The 27,396-nt window shown below is 40.1% G+C and overlaps 1 protein-coding gene across 9 annotated transcripts in view; it reads right to left on the reverse strand.

Moving 5' to 3' along the window:
• The window catches only part of ATP8B4 (ATPase phospholipid transporting 8B4 (putative)), a 257,966-nt gene extending 235,748 nt beyond the window's left edge, over positions 1-22,218 (reverse strand). For 5 of the 9 annotated variants that reach the window (XR_009355570.1, XM_059181516.1, XM_059181517.1 and 2 more), the window contains exon 1: positions 22,090-22,218. The gene's annotated coding sequence lies outside the window, so the exon portion shown is untranslated. Of the gene's footprint in view, positions 1-11,178; positions 11,207-11,930; positions 12,088-12,134; positions 12,418-22,089 lie in introns of those variants that run through there. The other 4 variants (XM_059181513.1, XM_059181514.1, XM_059181510.1 and 1 more) reach the window with 4 other exon arrangements.
• Between the last annotated feature and the right edge of the window lie 5,178 nt (positions 22,219-27,396).

The following is a 27,396-nucleotide window of genomic DNA, read 5'->3' on the forward strand; positions in this document are numbered from 1 at the left end:
CCCATCCAACCCCTTAACCTAACTCCCACTTGTATTTCCCATATCAATTCATATATTACTTCCTCTATGAGGCCTCTCTGATCCCCCAAATCAGAGATAGGGGCACCTGTATGTGCTCTCATATAATCCAGAACTTCCCACGAGAGCCTCTATCACTCCAGAACATATTTGCCTATGATTATATTATATTGCCTATGTCCTCATTAGTCTACAAACTCCAGTAGGACAGTGACCTCATCTGTCTGGTCCACAGCTATATTTCCAGTACCTAATGCATGAACGGCATATAACTATGCTCAATAAATATTCGCTAAATGAAACAAGGAATGAGGTCGTTAATTTCTATTAGGAAAAGATCAAGGACTTTCACACATTAAAAGGCTCTGCCCTTTTTAAATCTTTTTGTAGTGAAGTATATATAATTAAATATTTATTCATGTGAGAGAAAGAGAGTGTGGAGGGAGAGGGAGAAGGAGAGAATTGTCAAGCGGACTCCCCACTGAGTGCAGAATCCAACATGATTCCATGTCCCTGAGATCACGACCTGAGCTGAAATCGAGAGTCAGACACTCAACCGACTGAGCCACCCAGGAACCCCTTTATTGAAGTATAATGAACATACAATGTTGTCCTAGTTTCAGGTGTACCACCTGAATCCAAGTATGGATTTGGCAATTATATACATTACTCAATGCTCACCACAATAAATGTAAAACCACTTCCCTTTTAGCAACTATCCCTTCCCAGGACCCAACCCCACATGCCAGAACATCTTAGATCGTCCCAACCTGGGAGCCACCATGCCTTTATCATCTACTCCCTCCTCTGGCCCATTCCCATCCTCTTTTTATACCCCCATCTGCAGCCTAGGAAAAACCTCAAGGATGAACATTTGCTTACCAGAGAAAGAGTACTGCACGCAAACTAAAGAGCAACAGAAAGAAGAGAATTTTGCAAAGCTTGGAGAAGGAGAACAAAAGGAGGCTCTACAGCTATTTAATAATAATTTTTAAAAGATACATTGAAAAGATTTTTTCTTTAGAGGTAAGGCCTTCCTGCAAGAAATAATAAGAATAGGGACACCTGGGTTGCTCAGCCGGTTGTGTCTGCCTTCAGCTCAGGTCGTGATCCCAGTGTCATGGCCGGCATGACAAATCGATCAGGGAACATGAGGGTAAGAGGACGGTGAAAAGAAATTAAGAGACAAAGAGATGGGGGCAGGAGGGACACTGAGGAGGATGTCCAACAGTGCCGATTTTATTCCACATCTTACAAGCATTTATAAGAGAGACCACAATAGGAGGAGTAATACATCAGTACCTAGTCAGATGACCACAAGTTTCTATAACAAGTTTACATTAACTACAAGCAAACCTCGTGATTCCAGGTAGTCTCAGCTAATGCCATTAGCAGGACAACCAACCAAGGAGTTGGTTATGGGAGGTACAGGAACAACAAGGACCTCTAAGAATTCATGACCCTGACCACATTGTTCCCTTCTGTAGGGAGAGTGTGTGGGAAGTCACGTAAGCGAGCACACGACACAGCACAGACCCTTTCTCAGTGTTACTCAACTTTCCTGTCCTTAACCTTGTGAAGGTGTCTGGACTTTGAAGGAGACACAAGTCAGGGCCTGGTTTGATCCTCGACTCCAACCATGCCATGGCCTCCAACATCCCAGAGTCCTGGGATCCGCCCTGCATGGGGCTCCCTGCGAGCTCTCTCCCTTTATCTCTCAAAGTTTTCACATGAACAGATATTTCTCAAAGAAGACATCCAAATAAATGGCCAACAGACACATGAAGAAGTGCTCAACATCACTCGGCATCAGGGAAATACAAATCAAAACCACAGTGAGATACCACCTCACAGCAGTCAGAATGGCTAAAATTAACAAGTTAGGAAATGACAGATATTGGTTAGGATGCAGAGAAAGGGGAACTTTCTTACACTGTTGGTGGAAATGCAAGCTGGTGCAGCCACTCTAGAAAACAGTAAGGAGGTTCCTCAGAAAGTTGAAAATAGATCTACCCTATGACCCAGCAACTGCACTAGTGGATATTTACCCTAAAGATACAAATATCTGTATTTGTATTTAGTATTTATTTGCATTTATCTTTATTTAGTGATCAGAAGGGGCACATGCACCCTAATGTTTATAGCAGCAATGTCCACAATAGCCAAATTATGAGAAGAGCCTAGATGTCCATCAATAGATGAATGGATAAAGACGATGTGGTACATATCTACAATGAAATGATATGCAGCCATCAAGAAAAATGAGATCTTGCCATTTGCAACAAGGTGGATGGAACTAGAAGATATTACACTAAGCAAAATAAACCAATCAGAGAAAGACAATTATCATATGATTTCACTGATATGAGGAATTTGAGAAAGAAGACAGAGGATCATAGGGGAAGGGAGGGAAAAATGAAACAAGATGAAACCAGAGACGGAGACAAACCATAAGAGACTCTTTATCGGGAAACAAACTGAGAATTGCTGGAAGGAATGATGGTAGGAGGGATAGGGTGGCTGGGTGATGGACACTGGGGAGGGTATGTGCTCTGGTGAGTGCTGAGCATTGTGTAGACTGATGAATCACAGACCTGTACCCCTGAAACAAGTAATACATTATATGTTAATAATAAATAAATGATAAAATAAAGTCTTTAAAAATAATAAAATAAAATAAGTAAGTAATAATATGGTTAAATGTGTGTTTTCATCCAAGGACTCTTTGTTCTAAAAAACAGTCACAAAGGATACAAAATGGGAGCAGGGAGAAGGATGAATGGATTCTGTGACATTGACATCTGAATCTGGTGGCCCCATCTGGCCAGACAGTTAAGGCTCATCTTGCAAGTTCTAAGCCAACTTGTTAGGGCCTTAAAATTCTCTCCTGAGACTAAGTCAACATGTGTTTTCATGGGCTCAGAGTCCCAGGAGCAGGTGAAAGGAAGAATGATTCTTTAAGCAAGAGGGCAAAAGGGACTCTACACCCTGACAGGTGGCAATTAGAATGTAGGCAGAAGAAAGAAATTCAATCTCTCGGGAATTTAATGAGAGTACTGGCCACTGGCCAACTTATTCTGTCTTCTTAATGGTTTGCTACATTGCTTTGATGGATTAATACTAACAGACAACCACTTCAAAAGACAAATATATAATATAAATGTAACCAAAACATATATATCTATGATATCATCCCTTCCTCTCTTATTTTAGATACTTCTGCAAACACTTCTCATTTTAACAGCTCCTAAGCCAACAAACTACCTTTCTAAAACTACCTCTAAGCCATAGAGCTATTTCATGTTTTTAATTTCTCTAATATCATCTTCCAAAATGTCTTAAAAATTTTAAAGATACTGAGTTAAATTCATTTTATGAATTTTAGCTTTTTTCACTAAAAATCTTCTCCACTTTATAATTAATCCAGAGTGATATAATCACAATCATATAAATTAATATTTCTACAAGACTTGTGAAAGTTTTTCTTATTATTGACCCTATTCAAGTGTTTTCACTCACTAAGACATAAAGTTACAACAAAAAATTAAGAATTGACCTTCAGGCCCATGTTTTCTCCAATCCAGTATTTTCCTTGTAACAGGAACAATTTCAGGCATGCTTGATAGAGGATTCACATTAATGTAACAGATTCTAGTTCAACTTTGAGGAAGTGAAATTTAGTGCTTTCATTCTTGGACATTTATCAACGCACCAAAGTACCCCAGCTGACACTCTAATTCTAAAAGATATCAGAGTAAAGAAAAAACCATCTTTTGTTGAACTTTCAGACCAGCTAAGTTCCAAGAAAATAGAGTAGACAAATCAGGTGGGAGAAAAGGTTTGCTAATGTGGAATCTACCTTTAGAAGTAGGAGCTTAAGATTCTGAAACTCAACCATTTCCAAATGCTGAACAAAAAGTATCTATATGAGTACATTCCTTATGTTTTACATCACCCCAAAGTAGAGGAAATAGAAAAAGGAAAGCTGCTGATAGGTCTTACTTAATTCTTGGTTTCATCTTATGCAAGGGATTAAAGTGGTGGCTTCCTTGTGTGAAAGTCATGGGGCAGGGGGTAATAAGAAAAAGAGTTATAGGGGCACCTGGGTGTCTCAGTCAGTTAAGTTAAGCTCAGGTAATGATCCCAGGGTCCTGAGATCGAGTGCCACGTTGAGCTCCCCGCTCAGCGGGTAAGTGTGCCTCTCCTGCTCCATTTACCTCTCCCCCTGTTCATGCTCTCTCTCCCGCCCTCTCTCGCTCTCAAATAAAAATATTTAGAAAAAGAAAAAAGAAAGAGGTATGGAAAAAGAGGAAGACAGAAAAAGGAATAGCTAATGGCTAAGTAACAGCAAAGAGCTTTTATGTCTATTAATTTATTTTTAAAGGCAATGAGTGGTTTTCCTGAAAAGATTGAAAGTTATTTGCTTCCATAAGGTTTTTTATTTGTTTGTTTGTTTTTACATTTCCAGTTCATGTTTCAAATCTTGGTTACGAAAAATAATTCTTCTAATGGGAAAAGTAACAAAGTCAGAGAAAAGAAGGAGCTGGTTTCAGACACCTTGAGCCTGAAGGTGATAACAAGACATCCAAGTTAGAAATGTTACTTAAGCAGCTATATACAGAAGAGAGCATACTGTCTGGAATATGATTTCACAAGGTCTCTACTTGTAATGGAAATGGGTACATCTGAATGCAGGTGACTCAACATTTTAAACAAAGGATTAAAATGGAGATTCCCTTTAATGATCTGAGGACATTCAACAATGAAGTTATTATAGTTAATTCCCCCTGCTCCAATTCCATGATCACCAAGCAACCTGCTGATAATAACTTGCCTTCCCACAAAAGTCTGTCTACAGGGAAAGAGTACACTAGCCTGCTGAAGTGAACATTCTGGTCCTCCTGACAGTTATATTACATGTTTTAAATTAATAAATTGTCATTCTTATTTTATACTACCAGTCTCCTGAGCTAATATTAGTCTAACTCAGAAACATAAATCTGTCTTTAGTATGCTGTTCAATTACAGTCCAAAATTTATAAGATAAACAACCCATTCTAGATGGAGTAAATTCACCAAGAGGCCTCCGAGAGAACAGCCATCCCAGTGACTTACTTAAGGGGCAGCAGGATGTGGTGGCTGGGAGCTAGCTTGTCCTTTGGAGTCAAGCAGACTAACCTTTTTGATTCCTACTTTTTCCACTAACTCATTGCAGAATCCAGGCCTAATAAGCTCAGAACCTACTGGATGGACTGTTGGGGATGGTGGCACATGAGGAAAAGGCTCATTAGACATTAGTTATCTTGAAGGCAAGATAGTTCTTCTGAACTTTGTCAAAGTATCTAAATAAACATTTGGATGAAATGTCCTCATTTCACCCTAACTTTCTTCAAGACATTCTACAATAAAACTAAGGAGGTAAGTGTGAACGGATAATGAAACTTTAAAGAGGAGATGTGCTTGTGGTGGGGGCACAGCCCTGGGGATAAATTAAGGGGAGGGAAAAGAGTGAAAAGAGAAAGACTGAAAATACAAGGTAGAATGATAGAAAAACAAAGGAGGAGATCAGAAAAGAAAGGGGCAAGAAAGGAGCTGAGATAGTTGAGGAAAACACGGGACCAGTGGAAGCCAGGAAAGCAACATGGAGCAGATTCCTGGCAGATTCCTGGCAGCTTCTCCTTACTTACTTAGAGTGCTGCCCAGGTGAGCCCATCACTGCCTGTCTTCAAAGCAGAGTCTAGGAAGGAAGCAGAGTCCCCTCCTGGGGGAGGTCCTCTACTCCCTTTGAGCAGTGGGTTCTCTCCAGTTCTCAGGACTCAGGGAGAAGATGGGCCAAAGGGGAAAGGAGGTGCACAGCTTCAATAAGCGCATCCCTCACCCCTCGTGAGACCTCCCAACATCTTCCCTCTCTTCTCTACTCTTTTCTGCTCTGCTTGCCTTCCTCATTCCCCAACTCCACTTTCTCTTCTTTTTTGGAAACACTGTACTATACAGGAGACACTTTTAGGAAAATAGATTCCAGTCCCAGCTCAACTAATTTCTATCTAGTGTTACTTTGGCCAAGTCACTTCCCCTTCCTAAGGCTCAATCCTGGAATCTGTAAAATAAGGATAATAATGCCTTCCTTTTAGAGTTGTTGTAAGGGTAAATATACATCTGTATATGTTTCATTCCATAAAAATGTGTTCCCTTCTCTCCTCCCATTTGTCTTTTCTTCTACTCCCTCCCTTTTTTACTCCTTCAATCTCCCAGTTTCCCTTCTCTGTTTTCTTAACTTTCCCTTATCTTTTTCAGTCAGGCACTTGCTTCCTAACCTAATTCACCTTGTCTCTGAAGAATACCCCAACTAAGAACGGAAGGGAAGGGGGCTGACCAGCACCAGCGTAGGTACAGGTAAAGCTTGAAAACCCTGCCTGCCTGAACCCTAGTGACATCTGAGGATGGAAAGTTGGAGGGCAGGATTAGGGAACCAGCCCCTTCTCTCCTCCCTCTTCTGCCCTCCATCTTCTCTGGTCCTATCCTTTTCCCGCTCCTTCTTCTGGCTCTGGGTTCCCAAAGCCAAAAAAGCAATAAGACCCAGGAAAGACATCCTGGTGCAGCAGGGAAGTCTCAGCCTTGAAAAGAATGCCTGAGCTTCTGTCTGCAAGTGTGCAATGTTGAATGTGATGTGTGGGTAGGAGGTACAGATAGTGTTTTAATCATATTCAGTGTCAGTGACAGATGTCAACAGCCACAGCACTTGTCAGTTGTCCGTAATGGACAAAAGTAGAAGTGAACAGAATATAAGGCTGTGTGTGTGTGTGTTGATCGTTGTACAGCCAAATTTATAAACAGCTTAGTATTTAGATATAATCACCATTCCCTGACAATAAATTATTGTATTTCCCATATAATGTATATTAGGTTGATTTTGTTGTGAGTTGTCATGTCAACACCACAGTCTGTTTATATTCTGTTAGGCATGCAGCTGTTACCCAGCCACAAGATTCTGAAGTGGTGGGAACCATGCTTCCCTTCCTCCTCTTGTTTATCCCCTGCTCACTTTCATCCTTGCTCTCCCCTCATTCCTTTCCCCTTTCTCGGTCTTCCCTAGCCTGCTCCTGCTGCTCCTCTAGTGCACTTTTGCCCTCATGCTGCCTTTCTCTCCCAAACATGCCTCACCCTGGCTTAGTCTTCTTCCTTCCCCTCTCACTTCCCTTTTCTTCCAACATTCTATCAGTCAGACAGCTGGGCTTGGTCCTACGAGCTCTGTAACCTCCAGCAAGTTCCCTCTTTTCTAAGCCCCGGGTTTCTCATCTGTAAAGGGACAATTAGAGTAACTCACAGGATCATTAGGCATGCCTACAAAAAAATTAACACAGTGCCTCCAGCTACAAAGTTAGGACTCAAGAAAGAAAGGTTTTTGGTTATATATATATATATATATATATATATATATATATGTTTAAGTCTCCACAAGTAAAAAACCTCCTGTCAGGGGCATCTGGGTAGCTCATCAGTTGGGCATCTGCCTTCAGCTCAGGTCATGATCACAGGATCCTGGGATGGAGCCCCATTAGCCTGCCTCTCTCCCTCTGCCCCTCCCCACTGCTTGTGCTTTCTGTCAAATAAATAAAATCTTTTAAAAAAACAATCTGGGGCACCTGGGTGACTCAGTGGGTTAAGCCTCTGCCTGCCTTCGGCTCAGGTCATGATCTGCTCAGCAGGGAGCCTGCTTCCTTCTCTCTCTGCCTGCCTCTCTGCCTACTAGTGATCTCTCTCTCTGTCAAATAAATAAATAAAATCTTTAAAAAAAAAAAAAAAACAATCTCAGGGTTTTGAAGGGGCGGGGGGTGGGAGGTTGGGGAGTCAGGTGGTGGGTATTATGGAGGACATATATTGCATGGAGTACTAGGTGTGGTGCATAAACAATGAATTCTGTTACACTGAAAAGAAATTTAAAAGAAAAAAGAAAAATAAAAAAAAACTGTAAAATCTGAACATCAGTAGGGATGGCTCTCTATCATCAAACATTTATTGGGTACTTATTCTTTAAGATTTTTATTTATTTATTTATGTATTTATTTATCTATCTATTTAAGAGAGAATGTGAGGAGGGGGGTGTTATAGAGAATCTTAAACAGACTCCGTGGACTGAGGGCAGAGCCTGATGCAGGGCTCAATCTCAAAACTCTGAGATCATGACCTGAGCTGAAACCAAGAGTCAGAATCTTAAGTGGCTGAGACACCCAGGTGCTCCAGCTAGATGTCTATTCTATGTCAAACCTGGGTGGGTAGAGGGAGGCAAGTAACATTAGATCCTACCTCTGTCCTTTAAGTACCTCTAGTCTGGGAAAGATAAATACATAGATCTTTTGAATGGCTATGATGGAAGCAAGGACTGAGCATCATGGAAACAGAGGGAAGGGAGTCACCAAGCCTGCTTTGCAGAGTTAGCCAAGACGTTACAGGCAGTGATTCTGAATTGATCCCTTTGAAAAGGAAAGAAGAGTTTGCTCACTAAAATGAGGAAAGGTCAGGCAAAAGGTACAGCTTGTGGAAAGACAAAGTATTGTGAAAGGGAAAGGAAGGTTTGGGTAGCAGTGAAATTCATGGCAATGAGATTATAGGGGTCATGAAGCTGGCAAAGTAGATTAGAAATGGATTCTGAAAGAACCTAGATGTCCATCAACAGATGAATGAATAAAGAAGATGTGTATATATATACCATGGAATAATATGCAGGCATCAAAGGAAATGAAATCTTGCCATTTTCGACGATGTGGATGGAACTGGGGGTATTATGCTTAGCAAAAATAAGTCAATCGTGGGCGCCTAGGTGGCTCAGTGGGTTAAGCCACTGCCTTTGGCTCAGGTCATGATCTCAGGTCCTGGGATCGAGTCCCACATCGGGCTCTCTGTTCAGCAGGGAGCCTGCTTCCCTCTCTCTCTCTCTCTGCCTGCCTCTCCGTCTACTTGTGATCTCTTTCTATCAAATAAATAAATAAAATCTTAAAAAAAAAATATAAGTCAATCAAAGAAAGACAACTATCATATGATCTCCCTGATATGAGGAAGTGGAGATGCAACATGGGGGGGTTTGGAGAGTAGGAAAAGAATAAATGAAACAAGATGGGATTGGGAGGGAGACAAACCATAAGAAACTTTTAATGTCACAAAACAAATTGAGGGTTGCTGGGGGAAAGAGGAGAGGGGGAGGGCAGTAGAGTTATGGACATTGGGGAGGGTATATGCTATGGTGAGTACTGTGAAGTGTATAAACCTGGTGATTCACAGACCTGTACCCCTGGGGCTGATAATTCATTATGTTTATAAAAAAAATTTTTTAAAATGGATTCTGAAACAAGTAATCATCTTCATCATTGTTGTCATCATCATCACTACCATTCACTGGGTACTTGGCCTTGTGCTAAGTACTTGACACATATCATCTCACTTAATCCTCACCAAAACTCTATAGGCAAGGACTATCATTGTCCTGATTTGAAAGATGATGAGATACAAGGCAGGGCTGTCTTCAAGACCCATGGTTCATGGTTCATGTGTTCATTACCATGGTTAATACCCATGGTAATGGGGAAGTGGAAAGTAGAAGAGGTCTCTCAGAGAAGGATATGGGTAGAATCCAGCCCCTCTTGTCCATGGCCACTGTACTCTGTGTCTCTCTATGCAAGCATAGGCTATCAGCACTTTTAGGAAGGTTACACTCACAACATGACCTGACATGGAAAGAACTGGAGGAGCAGTGACAACAGGCAAGTGAAGCTGGATTCTAAAAATAGTTCTGTGGTTGAATTGACCATTTTATAAATTGTCCATATGTTGAGGTGCAGAACAAAAAGGAATCTTTGAGATGCAGAACAAAAAGGAGGAGGAGGAGGAGCCATTAAAATGACAAGTATAGCATGGAAGGGAGAAGAAAGAGAAAACAGAGAGGCAGAGATTGGGATGGGAGAACAATAATTTCAGTTTGAATACATTAGTCTTGAAATTTCTCTTGATTGTTGAAAATATCCTTAACACTGAAGAGAAAAAACAGATTTGTAGAGTTCGAATCGTCAACATCTATGAAAGCATTGAAGTCATGGGAAATGAATGATCTCACTCAGGAAGAATAAGAATTAAAAGAAGTGAGAGGACAGAGGGTGAGGATGAGTCAGTAAACAGTTGAGGAAGCCCTAGGGAACACTCAACTTCAAAAAAAAAAGGGGGGGTCAGAGAAGGATATATTGAAATGAAATGCTCAGGCTTTCGTGCTGTGGTGTCTTCCTCTGGACATCTAGCACAGAGTCTACATGGGGTAGGTGTTCAACAAGCTGGAGTTGACCAAAGAAATGGAAGAGAGAGACAGGAAAAAAAAAGTTCCAAAAATGCAATGACCAATATATTTAATATTTACATTTACTATTTAATCAGAAGTTGATATTTGAAAAATATTTAACATTGCTAAGAAGTCAAATAAGATTTTAGGCATGAGGAACACGTGGAGGTTACTATTTTCTTGGACATCTTTTTATGAGAAATCCTGAAAATACCAGCATCTACTTCTTATATATGCAATACAAGCATCTAGAATACATGCATTAACAAGATTTCTAAGAGAGCTACAATTTCTAATTTACTTTGAAAAAAGAGGTTAAGTCTTTTCCAACTAAATGAAAATTTCCAATTTACCAGGTAAGAACAAAATAAAATCCTCCCGTGCACAAACAAACAAACAAAAAATTCTCCAGGTGCACAAAAAATTACTTGACCCTTCATTTTTAAAGACGCATGATAAAACAATATAAAAGCACAAGATGGATAAATATAGGTTTTTAAAAAATCACTCGGAATTTACATTTTGCAGTAAAGGCTAGCATAGAACACCCGAGCAAAGGTGATTTTCAGGGACAGATGCTCATAATTCCACACAGTCCTTTATTTTCCTCCTCTCAATTCTAATAAGCCTTCAGCCCCCAATTAAAATTTCTCACCAATTTCCTTTCTTCCCCAAACAGTGACCTGAGACGCTCTCATGATCAACCAAAGCTATAAGTATTGATTTCTCAAGTCAGACAAATCTCAGCACCAAAAACATACCACTCCAGCCTCAGAGAGTAGTTTAGTTAAAAAACTGTTCATGTTCAAAGCATGAATCAGTCATAGAATAAACAATACCTTGAACAGGGAAGCCAGATACAAATCCCTTAAAAAAGAAATCAATTACTCCAACACCCACAAACAAAAAGAAATGAAGCTCACTGCTACTCCCATTGGCCATTTAACAGGTGGTACATGGCGCCTAGGTGGCTCCATCAGTTAAGCATCTGCCTTGGGCTCAGTTTATGATCCCAGGGTCCTGAGATCCAGCCTTGCATCAGCCTCCCTGCTCAGCAGGGAGCTTGCTTTTCCCTCTCCCACTCCCCCTGCTTGTGCTCTCAAATAAATAAAATCTTTATTTAAAAAATAGATGATGCTGGCGCCTGGGTGGCTCAGTGGGTTAAGCCGCTGCCTTCGGCTCAGGTCATGATCTCGGGGTCCTGGGATCGAGTCCCGCATCGGGCTCTCTGCTCAGCAGGGAGCCTGCTTCCCTCTCTCTCTCTCTCTGCCTGCCTCTCCGACTACTTGTGATTTCTCTCTGTCAAATAAATAAATAAATAAATCTTTAAAAAAAAAAATAGATGATGCTAACAGAATAAAAATTTGAAAAACAAAATAAAGAAAATATCCTATTTCTCAAACCTAACTACTTTCCTTTTTTTTCTTAGTAAAAGAATAAAAAAGACTGTTTGCTAAACCTCAACCATACCCAAGATGAAAACAGCAAAACAAAAGAGCAACATAGAAAAGAGAAAGAGAAAGCTCCAGACAGCCCTGAGCAGACTCTCCTCTTGGCCTCACCAACCCTTGAATGCTCCCCACAGACTCACCTCAGCCTGGACCTAACCCTCCCAAAAGGGAGGATTCAGGGAGATCAAACAGGTACCCACTCCATGACCAGGTCAATGAGAACAATGAGAAAAGCAAGGCTATTCTAAAAGCTCTAGCAATTACATAGAAAACAAACAGGGTCTCTAGGGGACATTCTTGAAAACCTGAGATCAACTCCCGGAAAAACACTCTTGACCACTTACCGCTACAGGAAGCTGCTAGATGGCAGATCAGAATCAGCATCTCATCAGAAAAAGAAGGCAGCTTTGTAGGAAAGAAGCTACCCTACCAGTGAAGACCTGGGAGAGAAAACCACTCCTTGGAAAAATACCAAAAGCCCAGAAGAGTCTCTCCTTCTAGAGTTGCCTGCTATCGCTGCCAGGGCAGAACTGGTTAATCCTGAAGAAACAAAAGCAAGCTCCCTAGAGGCGGGCTTCAGCAGGATGGCTTTCCTCTGTGGGAACCAAGAGTTCAGAAGGATGGAAGCAGATAACAGAAAGTCACAGTTACCACTTCTGCTTACCAAACTTTCATCAGCCCTCAATGAGGAAAATAAGCAAACATCTTTAGAGTTCCCACCTGTTCTTCCCCAGAGATGAAGGAATTCACATTTTTAAAAAATCACTGGAAGGGGAGTTTTACTATCTTATGGATGAAAGCTAAGCACATGCAAGCAACATTTAATATGAAGAATGAAGACACTTTTTCCAAACATCCTTAAATTCAACTCAGAGTAAAGCAAACAATTAACCCCTGAGGGTGTCAAAAAATAAATGCACATTAGGAAATAGATTTAAAGTTTTTAGTTCAGAATCACTTTGAGCGGGTTCTTGTTTTTAAGATGGGATTAGATGAAAACAAAATATTTTGGTTTGTGTCTATTTTTAAAAGAAGAGATTATGTCTTCTTTTAAGTATGTCTAAACCCATTTATGGGTTTTCCGGAAGTTGCATCAGATTTGCAGTTAAGTACTAAAGCCAACTACATTTTTTAAATTTTTTTTCACATGTTTATTATTCATTATGCTCAGTTAGCCAGCATACAGTACATCATTTGTTTCTCATGTAATGTTCACCTATTCATTAGCTGCATGTAGCACTCAATGCTCATCACAACACATGCCCTCCTTAATACCCATTGAAGGGAGGGGTGGTGGGGGATGGGGAAACCAAATACATTTTAATCATGTCTCTATAACCAGAGCAGGTTGATCGTCTGCACACATCAACTCCACTCTCCTGGAAGATTCTGGTGCTGAGCCCTCACACCTCTACAGAGAGCCAGATCAGAGAGAAAGAAAGACTTTCCCTGCCAAGCCTCCCCAGTCCTAAGAAATTGCAGATTTCTTGAAATGAGAGTGATGGCTTTCTTTCTTGCATGGTAGAAAGAACAAAAAACAGCTCTTAAAAAGAAAGTAATCATTTCTTTATGATATTTAAAATCAAAAACTCTTTAAAAATGTTTTCAAATCTAATTTCTATACCACTTTTTAACCTATTTTATTAGCAACTACTATAAGTTTGGTAATTCCCTTTGTTGAAGAAGATAAAAAGAAATCAGCATCTTGGGGCACCTGGATGGCTCAGTGGGTTAAAGCCTCTGCCTTCGGCTCAGGTCATGATCCCAAGGTTCTGGGATCGAGCCCTGCATCGGGCTCTCTGCTCAGTGGGGAGCCTGCTTCATCCTCTCTGCCTACTTGTGATCTCTGTCCGTCCTATAAATAAATAAAATCCTTAAAAAGAGAGAGAGAGAGAAATCAGCATCTTCTATACTATTACTATAGAAGTTGGTAAATAATTTTTTATTTTTTTAAAGATTTTATTTATTTGACAAAGAGAGCACAAGTGGGGGGAATGGCATAGGGAGAGGGAGAAACAGACTCCCCACAGAGCAGGGACCCCCCCCCAACATGGAACTTCATCCCAGGACCCCAAGATCATGAGCTGGGCTGAAGGCAGACACTCAACCAACTAAGCCACGCAGGCACCCGAAAGTTGGTAAGATATTTTTAAAGGGAAACTAAGTAGTGTCTATCAAATATAGAAATGTGAATGTTTCCATCTCTTAGGAATTTACCTCACAGATGATCATAATCACATCTGGAGAAATGTTCATTATAGCACTGTCTGTGACAGGAAAAAAACTAAAAATGGCTTGAGAATAGAGGACTGGCCAAATAAGTGAAGGTACATCCATGTAAAGGAGGATTATGCAGCCATCAAGAGAGAGTAGAACTGAAGTGAAGGATCAGATGGCCTGGGTTCAGATCCGACTCCAGCAGAGACTAGCCAGGTGACTCTGAGCAAGTTCCCGCACCTCTCTTCATCTCGGTACTTCATCTATAGTAAGATGAAAATTACAGTACTTACCACAGAGAATTACTGTGACTAAGACAGTGCCTAAAGTACAGCAGATGCTCAATAAATATTAGTGAATACCAGTTAAAGAGGTAGGCCTCTTTTTAAAAACTTTTTTAAAGATTTTATTTATTTGACAAAGATCACATGTAAGCAGAAAGGCAGGCAGAGAGTCGGAGGAGGAGGGAGCAGGCTCCCCACTGAACAGAGAGCCCAATGCAGGGCTTGATCCCAGGACCTTGAGATCATGACCTGAGCCAAAGGCAGAGGCTTAACCCACTGAGCCACCCAGGTGCCTCAAGAGGTACACCTCTATAAACAGACATGGAAAGATGTCCAAGATAGACTGTCAAGTAGAAAAGAGCTAGTTGCAAGAGTATGCATAGGATAATTTCATTCTATAAGATTTTTTTTAAAGATTTTATTTATTTATTTGACAGACAGAGATCACAAGTAGGCAGAGAGGCAGGCAGAGAGAGAGGAAGAGAAGCAGGCTCCCCACTGAGCAGAGAGCCCAATGCGGGGCTTGATCCCAGGACCCTGGGATCATGACCTGAGCCGAAGGCAGAGGCTTAACCCACTGAGCCACCCAGGCGCCCCTGTAAGATATTTTAAATGTGCTTGCCGTTGACTGCCTGCTTCTTCCCAGTAAAATAAAAGCTCCTTGAGAGTGGGGACTTCTGTTCACTGTTGTATCCCATTTCCATAACAGGCATTCAATTAAGAATTTGTTGACTGGATGAATAAAATTAGGAAGGATAAGCAGAAAGAAATTTTTAACAGTAGTTGCCTCCAAAAAAATGGTATGGGGGTAGAAGGGCTGGTGGGCCCTGGGAGAAATAGTTCATTGATTCTTAGAAAAGTACCATTTAAATTTTTTACAGTGTGTATGTCAACTAATAAAAATGGAGTTCTTAGAAGATAGTGTTTTTGTTTGCAGGGTGCATCTTAAGACCTATGGGTGTCCCCCTCTAACAAAGGACCAATGAGGGAGCAAGGGATGATCTCCCTACTATCTGATAAGTTAATGAGTCAGAAAGTAACTTATAAAAGAAGGAAGGCGTGGAGCTCTCCTTTTCTTCTTGGCCTTCTATTGAGCTTTCCAAAGTTAACCTTACAATCTCCAAGCCAGATCCTCTGTCCTAATCCATTAGGACCCCTCTCCTTTACTTAAACATCAACCATACTTCCCCACAATGGCATCTCTGCCCAGATCATCCTCTCTCCCTGCGAGACCTTTTCCTTCATCTTTTCACTCCCAAACCTGTCCATAAAGGATCGTTTTCTGATTCCCAGCATCTCTGGCCCCTCCCTCTTGGACACTGCTAGAGTCTAGGTTTGATATCATCCACTGGCACTTACTCTAAATGCCTGCTATCTCCCCTCCCAGTTTGAGATGAGGTCTGTAAGGATCGATTCTTTAGTTTTGCAACCACTTCTTTCTTCCATGCATGCTCTCTTTCCCTCCCTCCCATGCAGGCATGAAGTCCTATACTATATTAAAAAAAAAAAAAAGACTGCCACATTAAAGAGCTATGTGTGATTTTGTTCCATTTGCCCAAAAGTTTCTCATACCAAAAAGAAGTCACCAGCCCTGTCATTCTCCCTGAAATGTCAATACTAGGGATATCTTTCTTACGCTTCCTCAGTATATTCTTGTTACATGCTTCTGAAAGTTCTAAGTGGATTTAAAATGCTCTAGTTCTTCATGTACTAACTAGTCAGAACTGATTTTTGTTTCTAATTAAGACCACTGATGAAATGAGAAATCCTAATAGCAGAAGAAGGTGAGACAGAAGGGCTTACCACACTCACAGTGACTGCCTCACATTCACCTCAAACACAGAAGCTCCCATAATGCACCCACATGCATGGGCAAGGGGAGTTACTAGCAATGATTTCATATCATTTTGAAATATTCGTTTAAAAATGCAAGTATCTTGCCATTAAATACTCCCTGGCTGATAGATCTTGGGGTGCTTAAAAAAGGATTTTACCATTTCATAGAATTATGTACTTAAAATCACGGAGTATTACTTTACATCCCAAAGCTCTTGACCCATCTCTGAAATCTAACACTACAGCAGCAGCTGCTGCTAGTCCTCAGCCAGGCTGTCTTATCACCCACATGTCACCTTGACTCTCTCCCTTACTTCATTCAGATCTGTGATCCAAGTCCCCAACACTGAGAGGCCCAGTCTGGACAGCCTACCTAAAACCATACACACACACACACACACACACACACACACACACCCGTCTCTCTCCATCCCTTCTCTTGCTTTATTTTTTCCTCCATAGGAAAACACACACCTATTATACAGCATATTTCCTCGTATATTGTCCAGTTCCCCCCACCAGACAGTCAGCTTTAGGAGAACAGGGACTTGGTCTTTGGATATACACCCAGGGCCTAGAACAATGTGCAGTAGGTGCTTGAGGGATGTTATATAAACCAATGACAGTAATAGCATTGTTGTGTAGCTTTTGTTGCTTACTAAATACATATGCATCCTCCTCCAAAATTTGAGCTGCTCAGAAACAGAGCTCTTGTCTCTTTCTTGGTCATCACCAACAGTGCCCAGCAGATAGTAATTTATCAAATGAACTGAAGATGAAATCTAAACTATAGTTCTCTGTATGACACTTTCCATTTCTACTAGATTTCCATTTATAATGTGCCCTCAAGTTAATTTTTTTTAGCTCACCTTAATCTGTCAGTCCCCAAAGTAGTGCCAGGTGATGGACCTAATTTGAGTAGACTTTGTTATAGGCATAGAGTGGTTAGGGTCAGATTTCAGACTCCTTTGTAACTGCATCTTGCAGTATGAAATTCAGAGGTAGAAGAGAAACCTAGGGAAAAGGATGGAAATCTATAGCAAGTTGAAGATGAAGAAAGCAACCACTCACTATTTATGGCATGAACAGAAGAGATACACTTGCTCTGGATAACCTAAAAAGTATAGGGGAAAGGAGGGTTTAAAAACTCTGCTTTATTAATTTCATAAGTCATTCAGTAAAAGCCTGCTGTGTGATCTTAGTACAATTAACATACTCTGTATTATTTCAGTCTTTCAAAAGATTTGCCTTATAACCCAGTATGCAGACAATTATTAAAAAGATATGTTGTCTAGATGAATGGATAAAGAAGATGTGGTGCATATATATACCATGGAATACTATGCAGCCATCAAAAGAAACGAAATCTTGCCATTTGCGATGACTTGGATGGAACTAGAGGGTGTTATGCTGAGCGAAATAAGTCAATCAGAGAAAGACAACTATCATATGATCTCCCTGATTTGAGGAAGTTGAGAGGCAACGTGGGGGGTTTGGGGGAAGGAAAAGAATAAATGAAACAAGATGGGATTAGGAGGGAGAGAAACCATAAGAAACTCTTAATCTCACAAAACAAACTGAGGGTTCCAGGGTGGGGGGTAGGGAAAGGGAGGTAGGGTTATAGACACTGGGGAAGGTATGTGCTATGGTGAGTGCTGTGAAGTGTAAACCTGGTGATTCACAGACCTGTACCCCTGGGGCTAATAATACATTATGTGTTAATAAAAAATTAATTAATTAATTTTAAAAGTGAAAAGAAAAAAATATATGTTGTCTATATATCCACTTGGTCACGTTAATTAAAATTTTCATTTAAATCAGCTTATTCTACTATGGAGATTGATACATCTAAAATCTCCCATTATGTATAAATTGCTTATTCTTATTTCTGTCAAATTCTTTGCTTTATATTAAATCTATGTTATAGAGGATAAAAAACTTATAGTTACTAATTTTATAGCCCATGTGTTAAAATTATGAAGTCTAATATTTTTATTATAAAATATAACCACTTTATCTTTTATACTGATTTGGCTTTAAATCTATTTCATCTAATTACAATAAAGCTATACTAGCTTTTCCTTTGGTTAAAAATACATAAATAAAAATTATACCACATCTTCTTGATCCATTCATCTGTTGATGGACATCTAGGTTCTTTCCATAGTTTGGCTATTGTGGACATTGCTGCTATAAACATTTGGGTACACGTGCCCCTTTGGATCACTACGTATATATACACAATGGAATACTATGCAGCCATCAAAAGAAATGAAATCTTGCCATTTGCGACAACATGGATGGAACTAGAGCGTATCATGCTTAGTGAAATAAGTCAAGCGGAGAAAGACAACTATCATATGATCTCCCTGATATGAGGAAGTGGTGATGCAACATGGGGGCTTAAGTGGGTACGAGAAGAATAAATGAAAGAAAATGGGATTGGGAGGGAGACAAACCATAAGTGACTCTTAATCTCACAAAACAAACTGAGGGTTGCTGGGGGGAGGGGGGTTGGGAGAAGGGGGTGGGATTATGGACATTGGGGAGGGTATGTGCTTTGGTGAGTGCTGTGAAGTGTGTAAACCTGGTGATTCACAGACCTGTACCCCTGGGGATAAAAATATATGTTTATAAAAAAAAAAATTAAAAAAAAAAAAAATTAAAAAATAAAATAAAATGAAAGTTTTACTTTTTTCTACTTATAGATAAATACCAAAAGAACAGAAGCCAGAGGCTCAAACAGATACTTGTACACCAATATCCATAGCAAAATTATCCACAATAGCCAAAAGGTGAAAACAGCCCATACATCAATTGATGGATAAAGGGATACACAAAATATGGTATACAAATTCCATGAAATATCAGTCGGCCTTAAAAAGGAATGACATTCAGGACACCTGAGTGGCTCAGTTGGTTAACTGTTTGCCTTCAGCTCCAATGATGATCTGGGAGTTCCCAGATGGAGACTCAGATTGAGCAACCTGCTCAGTGGGGAGTCAGCTTCTCTCTCAGCCCCTCACCTGACTCAAGCTCCTTCTTGTGCACTCATACACACTCTTTCTCTCTCAAATAAATAAAATCTTTAAAAAAAAAAAAAAAAGGAATGAAATGATCATACATGATGCAACATGGATAAACTTTGAACACATTATGCTAAGTGAAATAATCCAGAAACAAAAGGAAAATATTGTAATAATTCCACTTGTATGAGGTACCTAGCATAGGCAAAGAACAGAGGTTGCCAGGGGTGGGGAAGAGGGGAAATGGGAGGTATTGACTGGGTACAGAGTCCCAGACTGGGATGAAAATATTCCAGAGATGAACAGCGATGACAGTTTCACAGCACTGTGAATGTATTTAACATTACTGAACTGTACACTTAAAAATAGCTAAAATGGTAAACGGTATATATTCCCACTAGGTAATATTACCTGACCAAGTCTTCATTTTTAATCTTCATTATGTAGCATATACATTGTCAGAACACTAGAAGTTCCATTTTCTTAAAAAACCTTATTTTCCCTTTAAAAATCTTACTTTTTAGAAATGTCCCTGTTTGTAATCTAGAGTTTCCAAATCTAGAGTTTCTCAATGATCACCTCAATTTGTCCTCACAACATTCTAATGAATTATGTTAACGGAATTTTGATTAAGTATCTGAGCACTTGAGAGAAATGTTCTTCCCAATTTACTCACCCTCTTACCTTGTCTTCCAACTTTGCACATATTTCATCAAAAGGAAGAGATGGAAATTTTTATATTTAATATGAAGCCATGCAGGTTTTCTAACCAGAATAAATAGCACCATGTTTCTCAAATCAGGTAAGTCTAGCTCTACTGCCAACACAGCTAAGAGCCAACAAATTACCATTTTAGGTCAACAGATAAACCACCTATAACAACCAGGATGCCTGATCCAATGTTGTCATTCAACAAGGGCAAATACTTTGCTAGCCACTTTGTGTTCACACAAAGATGAACAAAATGTGATTGCTGCTCATGAGATACTTCTGTGCTGGAAAGAGTCAGACATGCAGATGAAAGGATTCTACAATAAAAAGGTGGAAAACAGGCTCTGCTATTGAGAATGGGACCACCAAGCAGATTTAGCCCCTTGTGTCAATTCAATCTAATCACAATGAAATGAACTAATTAAGATTTTGTCAATTCCCTGAAATTTAGCTCTTACAAGAGTTTCAGGAGTTTTTTGTTTGCTTGCTTTTAATGCCAAGAAAGGAAGTTTGAGCTGACTAAAATATCAAACCAAGCCTTGGTATCAGCCTGAGCAGCAGAGAAGTAACTCTGGCCTAAAATTATGATTTGGACATATATAACAAAAAAGAAAACCAGAACAAAGTATTCCCTAATTTTGTAAATGCTTTCTTGAGCAATCCACCTGTTGTGAGCAGACTGGAGGCCAATCTGAACCTACTGAAGGAACATCTCTTTGAGAGGGGCCCTTGAGTGTATGTTATGCACTAAAGCATGACAATTGCAGAGTACAAATGTCATACATATTACTTAACTTCTTTAAACTTTAGCTTCCTGAGCAACCTAAGTATCCATTGATAGATGAATGTATAAAGATGTGTGTGTATATGTGTGCATGTATATATATAATATATTATATATATTATAATACTATTTAGCCATAAAAAGGAATAAAATCTTGCCATTTCCAACAACATGGATAGACCTAGGTGTTATGATAAGTGAAATAAGTCAGACAGAAAAGGACAGATACTGTATGATTTCACTGATGGAAATGTGGAATCTAAAAAAAAAAAAAAAAAAAAAAAACTAAAACTAAAAAATGAAGAGGCAAAACAAAACACAAACAGACTCATAAATACAAACTACAAACTGGTGGCTGCTGGGGGTGGAGGAGTATGCACAAAAATAGGTGAAGGTGATTAAGAGGTACAAACTTCCAGTTATAAAATAAGTAAGTCAGGGCACCTGGATGGCTCAGTGGTTTAAGGCCTCTGCCTTCAGCCCAAGTCATGGGCCCAGGGTCCTGGGATCGAGCCCCAGATCAGGCTCTCTGCTCAGCAGGTAGCCTGCTTCCGCCTGCTTCTCTACCTATTTGTGATCTCTGTCTGTCAAGTAAATAAATTAAAAATAAATAAATAAAATAATTCGTTAAAATGTACTATACAGGACAGGGAATACAGTCAATAACATTGTAATAACTTTGCTGATAGATGATGACTAGAGTGATCACAGTGGTGATTATTTCTTTGTGTATACAAATGTTGAATCTCTGTTATATATCTAAAACTAATATAATATCATTTAGAATGTCAACTACTGTTCAATAAAAAAAATAAAATAACTGTTTGCTTCCTGGTGGTAAAATTGGGAAAATTAAAAACTGCTTATCAAGCTATTCATGAAGATTTAATGAGATATTCACTAAATGAATATTAAATTCATAAAAGAACAAGTGTGTGTGTAAGTTACATACGCAGTGATATAACAAGAAAAATACATAACCCAAAGCCTGTAATACAATTATTGCCCAGCAAAGGTCAATGTCCTCCCTGCTCTCTCCAGAATCTTCTCAAATGGCTACCACATTTCTTTCATCAGAAGAGAAGGAAGACCTCTGAGTTCTGAGCTATTCTACCTCTCCAGTTCTTTCCGTCCTGATACAACCATCTGCCTTCTCCTCTTCTGAGATAGTAGTTCCCTGGAATATTCTTTCTATATACCATAAAACAGCACAAGAAACAGACAGCTTTAAATGATTGATGAAATCAATCAGGAAAAACTGCAGTTTTAATATTTCCTTCCGGCACCCCAGAGGATTATTTAAGAACAAGGACAAGTTTCAGCCAGTGACAGAAGTACACTAAAAATGTTCCTGCTGACCACAACCTCCTCTCTTCAGTGCCTGAAACCTACTCACTTTCCACTCAGAAACAGTGTCACCAAACCTTGAAATCATACATACCTTTCTGGTCCTCAATATCTAGAAACAAAGAAGAATTTTCCAACCTCTTCTGGTTTCATGTACTATCTGGCACTTTCTGTGGTGTGTTTGGTTAAAGTTCACCAAGAGAAGGTAACCCAACTCCTCCCCCCATCCCCAACAATGACTTCCTCTTGGTTAGCCTTTTGTGTAAGAAAGTAGGTTTCCTTACATTGGCCAACATAAACGATTGACCCATCGCTGGTGGTACCATTTCCTATGTGGGACTTTCCATCTTTAATGAAAAGACTAACAGTTGAGTTAGTTATTACTCAACTAACTCACAAAAAGAACAAAAAGAAAATCAGAAAATGCAAGAAGACATTTCTTTAGAAGTTAAATCCTGGATAAGGATGTAGATTTAGGAACAGAAGAGCTTCCTGCTCACTGTTTACATTTCATGAATTAAAAGTAAATTAAAGATAATATAAACATATCACTACATTAAAATTAAGCAGGTATAATTTCAAAAATAAAAAAACATAGCTAGCTGTCATCATCAAGACAGCATGGTACTGGCACAAAAACAGACACATAGATCAATGGAACAGAATAGAGAGCCCAGAAATAGACCCTCAACTCTATGGTCAACTAATTTTCGACAAAGCAGGAAAGAATGTCCAATGGAAAAAAGACAGCCTCTTCAATAAATGGTGCTGGGAAAATTGGACAGCCACATGCAGAAAAATGAAATTGGACCATTTCCTTACACCACACACGAAAATAGACTCAAAATGGATGAAGGACCTCAATGTGAGAAAGGAATCCATCAAAATCCTTGAGGAGAACACAGGCAGCAACCTCTTCGACCTCAGCCGCAGCAACATCTTCCTAGGAACATCGCCAAAGGCAAAGGAAGCAAGGGCAAAAATGAACTATTGGGATTTCATCAAGATCAAAAGCTTTTGCACAGCAAAGGAAACAGTTAACAAAATCAAAAGACAACTGATAGAATGGGAGAAAATACTTGCAAACGACATATCAGATAAAGGACTAGTGTCCAAAATCTATAAAGAACTTAGCAAACTCAACACCCAAAGAACAAATAATCCAATCAAGAAATGGGCAGAGGACATGAACAGACATTTCTGCAAAGAAGACATCCAGATGGCCAACAGACACATGAAAAAGTGCTCCATATCACTCGGCATCAGGGAAATACAAATCAAAACCACAATGAGATATCACCTCACACCAGTCAGAATGGCTAAAATCAACAAGTCAGGAAATGACAGAGGCTGGCGAGGATGCGGAGAAAGGGGAACCCTCCTACACTGTTGGTGGGAATGCAAGCTGGTGCAGCCACTCTGGAAAACAGCATGGAGGTTCCTCAAAATGTTGAAAATAGAACTGCCCTATGACCCAGCAATTGCACTACTGGGTATCTACCCTAAAGATACAAACGTAGTGATCCAAAGGGGAACGTGCACCCGAATGTTTATAGCAGCAATGTCCACAATAGCCAAACTATGGAAAGAACCTAGATGTCCATCAACAGATGAATGGTTCAAGAAGATGTGGTATATATACACGATGGAATACTATGCAGCCATCAAAAGAAATGAAATCTTGCCATTTGCGACAACATGGATGGAACTAGAGCGTATCATGCTTAGCGAAATAAGTCAAGCAGAGAAAGACATCTATCATATGATCTCCCTGATATGAGGAAGTGGTGATGCAACATGGGGGCTTAAGTGGGTAGAAGAAGAATCAATGAAAGAATATGGAATTGGGAGGGAGAGAAATCATAAGTGACTCTTAATCTCACAAAACAAACTGAGGGTTGCTGGGGGGAGGGGGTTTGGGAGAAGGGGGTGGGATTATGGACATTGGGGAGGGTGTGTGCTTTGGTGAGTGCTGTGAAGTGTGTAAACCTGGTGATTCACAGACCTGTACCCCTGGGGATAAAAATATATGTTTATAAAAAATAAAAAATTTAAAAAGAAAAAAAAAAACATAGCTAAATTCCTGGGTCCTAAAAATCACCTCTGGGTACCTGCTCCCCCTAATAATTTGGATTATCCCATAAGGGTTCTCCTGCATACCCCTTAGAATCCCAACATTCAAACACAAAGCAGAACAGTGGGATCCAGAAAGTTTTTTGTTATCCAAGCCACTGCACCCAAACCAGGTGATTTGCATTTAGCTTGCCCTTTTAAATTCCTTCTGAACCACATGTTCCAGAATTAGATGAGCCAGCTCTAAACCAAAGAGCCTAACTCCAAGCCAAACAATTGGTATCCCTATTTATAAAAGTCATTCTAACAGTTCATTTCCAAATGATGAATGCTCCATACCCAAAAATGAATCCTGGCACTGACAATGGCACCAGTGAGAGAAACCCTTCCCTAAATGATATTGCTCGCTATCAAGAAAGCAGAGTCTTCTTTGCATATAACAAGTGCCCAGGAAATACTTTGGGCTCCATTTTTTCATAGATTTGTCATAAGGACTTCTTATGATGCCATAGTAGGTATCTACCAAAAAGGAGTAGATCTGCATCAGTGTCAGGGCTCCAATGGTTCTTACTGTCTCAGACCCTTCAAGAAAGAGGAGGAGCCAAATACTCAAAATCTTCTAACATTCACTCCAGCCTCACTTTCTCAACAGACTGTCATCCCAACAGAAGGAAGGGCCAGGGCCACAAGGTTTTAAAGAATCTCTTACCTTTATCTCTTCACCCTGTAGACCATCCTGTGCATCAATTGGTATGAAAATTCCCTACCCCTTACATGTCATTTGGAAAGGGCAGGGTCCAAGACCAAAGGAATTCAGGCTCCTAATCAAGACTATCTCTAGAATTTTTCATCCATTCATCACCATTTTCCAAGCCCCAGTTCTGCACTAATTCCTCTCTAAGATGCTGGGGTCAAGATAAAGACCTGATCCCTGCCCTAGCAAGAACTTCTCTAGTGGAAGGGAAATGAGTTGTCAGTAAGTCACTGTGATACAGTATGGTAAAAACTCTAACAGAGGTATCCCTGACCAAATATGCCTTAGAACTATTAGAGAAGGCATACTTATTTCTATGTGGTTGTGGAGGTATCACAGGAAAACCTCAGGATTTGAAGCTGAATCCTAAGAGATGAATAGAAGATGAAAAAGCAGGATCTGGCTAGTTCCACAAGCTAACAGTCCATGAGAATAAATATTACTGATAGTTTTTATCTTCTCCTCTCAGCTACTACTCTATCCCACCTAAGAGAATGGCAGCCCTCCGCTACCACCTGAGTTTCCATTCCAAATGGCAGGGGTGAGTCAAAAACCCATATCCTACAGCATTTGTGAATGTGGAGGCCAAAAGGGAGTTCATCATCACTTCAGTACATCAGTAAAGGCACTAACTAGGTCATAGCAGATCAAAGGCCAGGCAAGGATTAGACAGGAATTGAGTGCTGAATGTGTCAAGTGCTGCCTTGGACACTCCACCTCGGAGGACAGCATGCATTCTTTCCTAAGGTGCTACAACTGTTCTGTACATATTGTAAGAAAATCCACCCTACTATGAAGCTGGAAGACTGCACTGGGATGTGATACAGGAGGTGAAAGCACAAGATGGCAGAAGGGAGGCAAAACTGTCTCAGGTGGCTCCAGAGTTACCTGGCCCTCCAGAGGTACCCCATTTCTAATGAAGAGTAACAGATCCTATTAAAGACTTTCTCTGAGTAAATGTTAATTCCAAATGAATAATTACAAAGTGTGTATCACTCCAGTTCTGGACACATCCCCACCCATGTTGAGCCACCTTTAGGTAGAACATGGTCCAATCTCAAGTGCTGGGACCTACGGTGCCTGAGTGGATGATGAAGCTATGTCTGGCTCATTCTCACGTTCTTATGCATCCTTGGGTAAGGAAGAGGTTTCAGATTTTCCCTTACTGGCAAGCTAGTGTTTCATCTTGTATCCAGTCTTTCAAGGGGAAGGGACATAAATATCTTCCCAGAAAAGGAGGCGAGACATAGGGTTAAGTCATGCCAGAGACAGAGAGACAAGGGAAACAATGGATACAGACACCAGAATCCTGGTTTTTCCTACCTTGGATCCTAAGTTTCAAAGGGTGCTGACAATAGAAGCATCCAGAAAAATGTGGAGGCACCCAGATTGGTGGCCTGTTTTCTCCAGCTCTAAAGGGTGTCCTTGTCCACCAGAGCATCAAATTCAGGAAGGCTGGAAGCAATGGTAAGCAACGGAGGAAGAGGGTGACTCCAGACACTTGAGGCTGTGTTCCTGCCTCCTTGTGATTGACAAAAAGTAAGGCCCAGGTCAAGATGAAGAGATCTCCTTGAGCAAAGGGAAACCAGAAGTCCTAGCATGGACACAAGGCTCCTACCTATCAAAGAACCAAATGAGTCCTCCATTTACCCAGATGCCTCCCATCTTGGAGAGGAACAGAGAGAGGAAGAGGACACCCAAAGGTCCTAAAGACTAAATAACCAAAAGGAGCTTATTTGAACTTAAAAGGACTGTGATACATAATTTAGCTAGTTCAAGGTTTGTTTGGGGGGATTTTTAAATTTTTTTTTTATTATTTTTAGAGAGAGCGATGCACATGTGAGAGAGAGCAGGGGGAGGGGCAGAGAGAGAAAGACTCTCAAGCAGACTCCACACTGAATGTCTTGCCTGACAAGGGATTCAATCTCACAACCTTGAGATCATGACCTGACTCCAAATCAAGAAGCAGATGCTTAACTGACTTAGCCACCCAGGTGCCCCTAGCTCAGGGTTTGTCAGAGGTTATTCTTCCCTACTTAACCATCAGGCTGTGTGAGCTAGTGAGAAAAAAACAAATTCTTTATAAAAAGTTAAACAGCCAAATTTTTAAGGCCAATGCGCAATAAAGTGAGTACACTGTGAACCTGTTACACTCATTTCCATCACTGAAATGATGTATCATGTAAGATGTAAGAAGGCATATCTATGCATGCCTTCTTCTTGTCACCTAAAAGAGTTAAACTCACCAAGAATGCTATATTGATTGGCTAAGACTGTAACAAAAAAATGAATACAAACTAGGTGGCTTAAAACTGAATTTTTTTTCCCCTCACAGTTCAGGATGATAGAAGTCTGAAATCAAGGTGTTGCCAAGATTGTCCATGAGTAACTCCAGAAGAACCCAACCTGTTTTATGCCTTTCTTCTAGTGTCTGGTAGCTGCTGACAATCCTTGACACTCCTTGGTTTGTAGATGCATCCCTCCACACTCTCCATGTCAGATGGTATTTTTTGTGTGTCTCCTCTGTATCTTTGTGTCTTCACATGGCTTTCTTATAAAGATACTAGGGACTGA

The sequence above is a fragment of the Mustela lutreola genome, chromosome 7, assembly GCF_030435805.1.
Source record: "Mustela lutreola isolate mMusLut2 chromosome 7, mMusLut2.pri, whole genome shotgun sequence".
NCBI lineage: Eukaryota > Metazoa > Chordata > Mammalia > Carnivora > Mustelidae > Mustela > Mustela lutreola.